We start from the raw sequence: 10,038 nt of genomic DNA on the forward strand, positions 1-10,038 counted from the left end.
CGACAGGGAGTCACACCAGTTGGCTACCTCCGGGTCTGAGAGGTGAAGCAAATGAAGAAGTGCCTTAAATTTGCATTCTTTCTAATATCCAGCTGGGGGCGACTCCTCTGATTGCAAAAGGTAGTCTGATTGTATAGAAGTCTATGAGAAAATGAGCCTACTTCTCACTTGATTTGTTACCTCAGTAAACATTGTAAACATGAGTTTATGGTCTCAATCACTAGTTTCAAGTCTTCTTCAATACAACATGATGTTCATTTAGTAAACTATGGTCCCATTTAGAGTCAAATAGACCATAAAGCAGGGGATGCTTTAGGGCGCGGCTCCCTTGTGATTTTAGTTTTTATTCCTCTAGGTGTAACAACAACTTTGCTCTGTGTTGCAAATGCAACACATACAGTAAGTTCCTACTGTTACAGGCGACCCCTTCTCCCCCAGGTTTCCCCTCAACCCGTGTTTTGCGCTCTCATTGGCTGTAGGTCATGGCGGGAGTCCTCGACAGGTCGAGATATTTAGCGTGGATATCTGGAATGTGTCGGCGAGGCATCGGCGTAGTGTGGTCTTTATGACAACATATGGAAAGAAATTTAAAACTACAGTAATTCTATTTTTTTTCTTTACAGGAAAAATAAAGTAATTTTCTCTCAATGAAAAAACGTAGTCTCCTTGAAGCTTATGACAAACTGCCAAAAAACGAGCCAATGAGATACAGCTACAAAACTTGTGCAGTCTACTAAAACAACAAGAAAACAGTAATGTCTGCTAGTGATGGAGACAGAAAACGAATGTGCACAGGAAAGTTGCCCTTGAAACAGCTGAAGCCGTTTTTGACACAGAATTTTTGAAACAGTCAATAAAATTCAGTAAAATAGCGAAGTTGTCCATATCATTACTTTGTATTCACGTAACAAACATACAAATGTCAATTAGAGGATAATCTGCATGAGAAAGAAATAAAAAGAAAACATTTTTTTTTATAATAACTTCGAGTGATCAATTGGACCTGGAAAGACATGATCAATATAAGAGGTTTCCATTTATATCTAATCTTTTTTGTATTAATTATTGTGCTTATTTCATAATTACGTATTAAATGTCAACCCACATTTTATTCCATATCAAGTAAAAGAAGTAAGGCATAATGTACAGCGAGCCGGTCATTGTTGTGAAAGAATCCCCAACAGGGTGATGCTGCACCCCAGCGCCGATCACATTATCCCGCTTATTACACGGCTACTTACTGAAGAAATCAATATTTTGACACAAAAACAGCCCGCCAGAGTCCGACATCAGAGCTGCGCCCATAGCAGCGGTCTGTAAAACAGAAATTACAGATCGCAGAACGCCGTGATTGACCAATCAGAATCTGGTATTCAACACAGCGTGTAATAAATATGGCTAAACAATGCAAACAGAAGGATTAAGCTTGTTGTTGGTGTGAAAATTGAGCCAAACTGTTGCTGCTCTGCCTCTCACAACAGACTACCACTAATCCGTTGAAGGCGCGCCACTGGTTGTCAAAATGGAGACCAATTAATGAGCTCAGCTTGAAAAATGCACATTAACTCCCAGATTCAAATTAACTTTTAGACTCATGCAGGTCAAAAACAAAGGCGTTTTCATGAATGTGGGTGTCACTGGCTTCATTCACTGTTGTTGACAGAGTCTGTCGCCTCTAGACTCCCTGGGGAAGTCTATGAAAAATGTTATTAATGGCTCCCCCTGCTCACCAGTTGATGGTCATATCCCTTTATCCAGTGATGATGTTGTTGTCTACAATAGACTGTAGACTTGTATTATTCATACATTGATACATTTGTATACATTTATATTTGATAAATTCACAGGCTAAACAAATGTGATCCCTGCTTTAGCTAATTATGTCATTCTTATTGCTGTAGACATATGCATGGTTTTTGCATGTTGTAGTATATATTCCTGGTTAATCACAAAACAAAATCAACTCTTTAAGTTCAAAATTGATAGAAAATAATTGCTTATTATGTTGTAGATCAGCCCCAGTTCTATAAATGGAAAGTGTTTTCCAACAAATGCAGCAACAGAGGTCACCTCATCGACGTACAATGAGAACTCGATACAGCGTTCCTACAAGGCTCCCCATTAATTCCCCATCCAAAGCATTTGAGGCTTTTTTTTACATTCTTGTCCCACCATATGAATCATAGACTTCTTTGCCTCCACCTGAAGCCTGTAGGCTACAACAGGATTAGTGAGGTAACTTCAGGTTTAACCCTTCAGGGTTTTCAGTCCTACGATGGTTGTTCACTTCTTACCGGAGCAGATCGCTATGGTAACTTATGCTGCACACCTAACCTGCTCCAGAGCAGGCTATGTTCTAAATAAGTGATCTACTCGTATAAAAGCACCGCCTGCTGACCAAGCAAAGCTCGGTGCGCGGATCATAAGATGATATTACACAAATGCAAAGAAGTAACAGTCATAATCCAGGCTAAAAGCAACGCAGTTTTAAACTGACAAATTCAGAAAGGACAGCTGGCAATAAAATTGCTGAATGCGTAAATTAATAGGCCTATATCACACTGCCCCATCAAAGGCATGATTACAATTACACAATTACATGTGTGTATTCCGTTAAATTAATGTTGATGTATTTTTATGGCGTGTATGGTGCTGTGAGATGGGGGCAAAAGGATAGACCAGTTGGGTTTGCCGAACGGGGCTCTTGTACTGCCGTGTTGGCTGTGAGATAAAAGGGAGGAGCGGAGGCTTTGTTACTGTAAGCGGCTGGAGGAAGGGATGATGGGATGAAAGGATGTATGAGCGTCAGGTATTTAGAGACATACTATGTATATAATATAATATCAAATCTGATTTCCCATCATCCACATTCACAAAGAGAGACACATTCACCATCACTTCATCATATATACATTTCTTGCTTCCCAACATCTGCATCCAGGATCCGTGAGCGCCATGTCACCTCTGTCCCGATTCCTCTTTGACTGATTTGAAGGCATCTCCCCCGAGGCCGATGATTTATTCATGCCCAGACACACAATTTATTAAAACACGCACAATCTGTTAATCCCTTAGAAGAACTGAAAGATGTGGCCCTCCATTGATTCAGTCCAGCCTGCTCATATTTTCTGCCCCTTTGAGGAATTCAACCCCGGCGCCCAATTAGCCAGCTCGATCAAATAATGAACCCAGGAATTACAGAGAGAATGCTCCGTCTGTGATTCTCCACTCCGCCACTCTGTGTATACAGTTGTGTAACTTTACAGGCAGCTAATGATGGTCTTATCCTAATTATTATGGATTTTGTCTTTTCACAACGACCATTCACAATGCGCACATTTTGTGAGCCATTGGGAATATGACCAATTAGGCAAAAAGGTTAAGTCAACCCCCTTCTTAACAAAGAAGTGCATTCTGAAAAGTGTTGGACTACCTTTTCTTACAGAGTTTAATACCGGCCCCCTGCAGTGTGTGGCAGTTTGAAACCTACTGTAGCACAGTTTCACTTGTGCACCCGATCGAGAATGGCGCATAGAGATGCCAGGTGTATGCTGCAGAAAAAAAAAGATAAATTTACATCAGTTTAATAAGCTCCTGCCATTTATAAAGCTCTACCAGGAGGCAAAACCATAAAAAGCTATGGGGTGGTTGAGTCACTTGTGTGGAGCAAGAAACTTTTATTTGACACAAGTTAATTAGACATGTTCATACTCTTTCATCAAGGCCACCTTTCTCTGCTAAGGTTCCATAACTCGATCCGGCATAATGGCAACACACAGGCATTTTGGCACCAGTGTCAATCAATGACACTGCTCTGTGTTAACTTACTTCTTTTGTTGCCCATTTTTATTCAGTGGCCTTCATTCTTGTAAAGAAGCGGAGAAAGGTTTCCCAAATTAATTGGATCAACGATTAAGTGGGAGGAATCCCGCCCCACCGAGCAGAGACAATGTCAGAAGAAAGGGTCAACGCAGGCGCCGTCTGAAAACTGACACTTGAATTAGACAATGAAGTATAGAGTGCAGAAGAAAGGGAGAGAGGCCTATTCGGTGTGAGGTCTTCAAGGAGGTCCAGACTTTAACTCTCACCCGGTGTGGTCAGAGAGACGGTTTTGATTGACTCATGTTGCTTGGCAATATCAATTTGCAAGGAGAAGCTGCATTGTGACATTATTTGCTTGCTATTCTGCTGTTAAAAGCTGTTGGATTTTTTTTGTTTTTACTTATGTGACTTGAGATTCAAATAAGAACCGAGACCCAGCTTGTACATCACTGGTAGCAAGGACATGCCATTGTGAAATACTTGATATAAATGTGAATGGGTGTCCTTGTGACACTGAAATGCAAAGAATCTGAAAATGTAATTGCTGTTTTTTGTCAGTGATTAAAAAGAAGAATTAATAAGATAATCAATAGGCCTTTCTCAATCTGCCTTCTTGCTTGTACTCGTGTTCTCGTGGACTTGTCATCGAGTCCAATTACTGTCTGAATCATGGACAGCGGAACCCATCTGAACAAGGAGGGGGGGGCGGGGGTCATCATTTCAAGGCACGCGGAGGGGTCAGAGGGCATATGCATAGAAACAGACATAATCCTATATTACTATGAAGTGACTGACGGGGGCGACTGTGGCTCAGAGGTAGAGTGGGTCGTCCACCAATCGGAAGGTTGGCGGTCCCACATGTTGACGTGTCCTTGGGCAAGACACTTAACCCCAAATTGCTCCCGAAGGCTGTGCCATTGGTGAATGAGTTTTTAGATTAGATCCTGATGGGCAGGTTGGCACCTTGCATGGCAGCCTCTGACATCAGTGTGTGAGTGTGTGTGTGAATGGGTGAATGCTGACATGTAGTGTAAAGCGCTTTGAGTGGTCAGAAGACTAGAAAGGTGCTTTATAATATAATATAAGTCCATTTACCACTTACTGAAGGGGTCGTTAAAAATTTCGAGGGGGCAATTTTTTTCATAAAATAAAATGTATTGATTTAACCATGCAATATCCTCAGAAAGGCTAAATAACGACAACATAAGGCTACTGTTTCAAAATCAAAGAATGCATTTATTAACCCTTGTGTAGTCTTTACATTCTGTATACTCCCCTTGTCATAAGGGTTGAAAACTTTGCTTAACCCCTAAAATAAAGCAGCTTAACCCTAAATGATATTTTTCAACTTTAAATTTGATGACTTTTCCTAAAGTTACATTAGAAAAAATATTGAAACATTGTTTATATTTCCATGAAAGCTGTGCACCACCAAGGTACATCTTTCCCAATGAGCATAAGTCATTGTGTCACGTGTGTTGACCGTTTCACAACCCCTGACTTTATCTTCCCTCTAGAGCCACAGATTAATATTTATATCAGACAGGAGAGAAGCTTTTTGTCACTCCCTTCCCCCACCAGTTTTCTTCTTCCTTCTTCTCTGCTTTACTGCTCAGGAACTGCACACACACACACACACACACACACACACACACACACACACACACACACACACACACACAGACACATGTGTATCATCTGCATGTCATTTAACAAATGTAGAAAACCTCTTGTAGTATGGGTCTACACTCTTATGTTTGTGCGTGTGTTTGCATGTTCTCACACACACACACACACACTTCAAGCCAAGTACACTACATGCTACTGCTGGAGGACCCTTACACACACTCCACCAGCCTATACAAGAACCCTTTTTCTTTGTCTGAATGGTCTATGTCCCCTGGCAGAGCTATACAATCCCCTCCATATGTTTGTGTCACACACACACACACACACATGCATTACATCACGGTGGAGGTATTCCAGTTGGACCTATGGGGATTAGGAAGTGGAGAGAGCTGAAACTTCTCCAGTAAAACCTCTGCACATCCCGGCTTCGGATCCAGCTACTTTCTCTCCCCCCTCCTCATCCCTGCACCTGCTTCTAGTTATTACCATCCCATCCCACCCCCCCTCCGCCACCCCCCACCTCCTCTCTTCCCCACTGGGAAGCAGAGCCTGAGCTTTTCAAACTTCCTATTCAATAGGTAGTGCACTAGAAAAACAGCTTTTACCTCTGCAGCGATGCAAGCCTGTGAGCCTCCTCATTCGTTGCCATTGTGTGCTTTTATGTTTTGACTCGGTCAGGGTTTGTGTCTGAAAGAGACAGCAGAGGCTTTGCTTGCTGGTTTTACCTCATGGCCCAGATATATCACCTCACTGTAAGAGCTGCCTTTGCTTCACCGAGACCACCTAGAGTAGCAAAGGCTTCCACGAAGCTATTGAGAATGAAAAGAAACCAATCGTGTGTACACATGCTCCGAATAGTAGTTAACCCACCTGTGGCTGCCCTGTAGTGGCTGTCAGGTTCAGGTTCTGTCTTTACTTAAAAGAGAAGAGACATGTGGCTCACCCCTAATGAAAACGTACCAAGGTATTATGGTGGTAATGGATGGTATTTTCAGTTTCACCATGGTACTTCCCATGGTACAAGCAATGTACGCCGCAGAAGTTTGATTGGACATCAGAGCCGGGAGGTGGGAAGTACCTCACATCTGTTACAACAACAACATTATTAATTCTAGGTACAGGAACTCCTCCTCATCATCTAAAACTTCCTTTTTTTCCCCCCAGCCATGGAGTTATGTTGGGTCAAACACACTCAACACGATATCTACTGTACTACATAAAACACCCTTAAATCAGACATCTCTCCTTGCCTCTCTCCACAGCGTCTATCCTTTTCACTTTTTTTCCGTAACCACTGTGTAGCATTACAATCAGAGCGCAAGCCCGTTCTCTCCTTTCTGTGGACTGGAAATTAAGCCATCAGCACTAATCAACTTCTCACCCAACTTCATCCGAATTTATCATTTTGTAGGTTTTTGTTTTGTAAGCCTCTCGCCATCTCCCGCACTGCAGTACCACTCTCCACCTGAACTGATACTGCGGGGTCGGAGTTTTACCAAAACACGGTTATCACTATGTGATATTGACATCATTTTTATTGACAGATTGTTTTGCGGGTGGGGGTGGAAGTAGAACACAAACACTGCAGGAGCAGGCAGTAATGGTCAGAAATTTGGGATTAAGAAAACTTGCTTTACTTTTCACCCTCTGGGAATGTTGGTATTGGCAATTGTTGAAGAAGTGGGCTACTCAAAACTTTTTTTCTTAAGTAAAACTATTAATGCCGTACAGTGAAATATTTACTTCAAGTGAAGAGTGAAAGAGAAGAATTATGAGCACAATTGACTTAAGTTTGCTTCATGTCTGTTCAAGGTCGAGCTTTCAATTCTAATATGATGCTGGATAGTTTAATGAATAGCATATTTTAATGTTTTATATTTTGTGAGTCAAATCTGAATGTGCAATGTAACCAGTAACATTTCTCTGTCAGGTAGGAAGGTAAATGTTTTACTCTGAAGTAGAAGTACATAATAAGTTATAGGGTGTACAGTTGATTTGCTTTCACTCTTGGTTATTTCAGGGTACAATGAATTGGAATAGTGACATAATTCCATATTTTTCACATCTATCTAAACATCATAATGAATCTATAACTGTTTGGGGCCCTGTTAGTTGGAGGCCCCAGGCAGTTGTCAAACGGTAAAGTCTCCCTAAATTGCCTACTTTAATTACCTCCACAATACTGAAGTCTCAAGAAAGTTTGAATGAGTGGGCTGCAGTCTTGGTCTTATTTCAGACACAGAGAAGTAAACACTTCCCGGTATATATGTATATACTGTATTGTGTGTTTGTGTGATGTAGCGGTGCAGACAAAGATCAAGCCAGTATGATGATTGACATTTGCCTCCCTGCTCACCCTCATCAAATCAGTCTGAAAAGAGCCTTCCTCCTATATCCTGTTAATAGGCAGTCTCTCAGCTCTTTAACTGTCTGTTTCTTTCTCCCTATCTTATGTCAGTCAGAGCACTGTTTTGTTTTTCTCTTGTCTGTCGAGCTGCCCTTCCAATCTCCTCCGGGCCTGCATGTCCAATAGACCGGTGAAGAAGAGAGGAGCGCTCCTTCACGGCCCTCCGGGGGTTGTTTCAGATGGAGAGGCCGTCCCTGTCGTCTTGTGTATTCAGTGAAAAGAGCACTGCCAGCGGGGGGTTGCCTGTATCTTCTGGGCCTCATTCTCTTTCTTCCACCCCCCCTCTCCGTCGTTTTCATGATCTTTGGAATGCATTCGGAGGCTGCAGGAACTCCAGGTGGCTGACGGGGGGCGCTCCTAATACCTCCTTTCTCTCTCTTTCTCCACTTTCTTCCCAAGTCCTTTTTTCTTTTTCTCCCCAAGACAGGACTAAGGGGTAAGTTGCTTCAGAGAGCAGCTTGGGCTGTGCTGTAGTTATTGACGCTCAGGGCTCGTCCCTCTTGTATGTCTGGAGAGACCATGCAGGTTCAAACCCTCCGTCCACCCCCCACATTGCTCTGGTTTCTTAAAAGGCTTTCCAGCAGTGCCACAGCTCTGAAAAGAGAGAGAGAGAGAGAGAGAGAGAGAGAGAGAGAGAGAGAGAGAGAGACGTAGCAGCATCGAAAAGCTCTGCATTTGGTGTATAGGCAGTAGCTCCAAAAGAACGTTGTGGGAGAAGCAAATTAATGGCATCAGACAGCCCTGTGACAGGAAACCCCATTATGTGACAGCCGCACAAAGCCTCTGACGCTGGGTTTCAAAGGCAAAACATTTTTTTTGACTTACATATGTAAAAAAAACAAAAAAAACACCCCCATGCTTACCAATCCTGTAAACCCTGCCTTCAAAAAGTAGGCCTCTATGGAGCACTTTTGGTATAACCCACGTAATCCATGATTCTAAAACCAGCTCTTAACACCTATTTTCTTTGCTTTTCACAAGAGCTGGGGTAAGATGAGATTTTAACATTTTATTGATTACTTGTTCAATAAAAAGAGTGACACCTCTTTAGTAGTGTTTCATGTAAATAGTGGAATAGTGGAATACACATGGAGGAAACGCGAGTGCCAGCCAGGCAGAGTTTGTCGTGTTGGAGAACAGAAAGCGTAGCTTAGTGTTATCTAAAAGATTTTCAATGTCATGGCTGAATATTTAGATGATTTCTACAATGCAGATGAGGTCTTTGAATTTAATGGCCGTCCCTATTTATTTGAGCCAGAGTATACGGATATTCAGATTTCACAACGAAACTTCTTCTTCAGCGGGACACAATAACAAACAGACTGGAAAGAGCGAAAGGTGAGAAAAAGGTTTTATTTCTCTGTAGGGTCCTTTCCATAATGTTGTATGGAGGATGGAACCGACCTAAAAATAAATAAATGAATAATTAAATAAATAAATAATAAATAAATAAATATGCCTTTATAAGTAGCAGAACTAGTATTACAAATAAATGTAGTCATTAATTAATTGATAAAATGTGACATAAATTGACATTTCTGTTTTAATTTGATTTTTTTATTTATTTACCTTTGTATTAATGCCCTTATTGATTTACTCTTCTGTTTAATTTCCACTTTATTTATTTATGAATTTATTTTTATGATTTTTATTATTATTTATTATTATGAAATGTATTTATTTTGATTACTATGAAATGTATTTATTTTTATTATTATGAAATGTATTTATTTTTATTATTATTTATTTTTAATAAAATAATTGGGAAAAATGTGTGACAATTGTGACCCAGGAGGGAAACCGGGAGAGGGCAATGAAAAATGTGAGTATCCCTGGAAAATTGGGAGGGTTGGCGACGAAATTATGAAAAGTTTGTTTGGCACGCTCCCAACGTTGGCAGGGCGCACCTGCCTGTTGTGCGCACAAAGCAGCAACTAACCATCGAATTGTGGAGGTAAACAGATGAACACAAACTCTCTGTGCAGAGAAAGTACTGACAGCTGCTGATTCTGAGGACAGACAGGCTGGAAATCTATACAGCTACTTCCTACCTGTTCGCCCTCCCTGAGTTCGATTGCTAAGACTGAAAGCATGACACCACATGGAAGCAGCGCCCCCCTCATTAGCATTATGAAGCAGAAATGCATGAAGTAATGTAAAAACAAATGTATGAATAAATG

The sequence above is a fragment of the Sebastes umbrosus genome, chromosome 6, assembly GCF_015220745.1.
Source record: "Sebastes umbrosus isolate fSebUmb1 chromosome 6, fSebUmb1.pri, whole genome shotgun sequence".
NCBI classification, from domain to species: Eukaryota; Metazoa; Chordata; class Actinopteri; order Perciformes; family Sebastidae; genus Sebastes; species Sebastes umbrosus.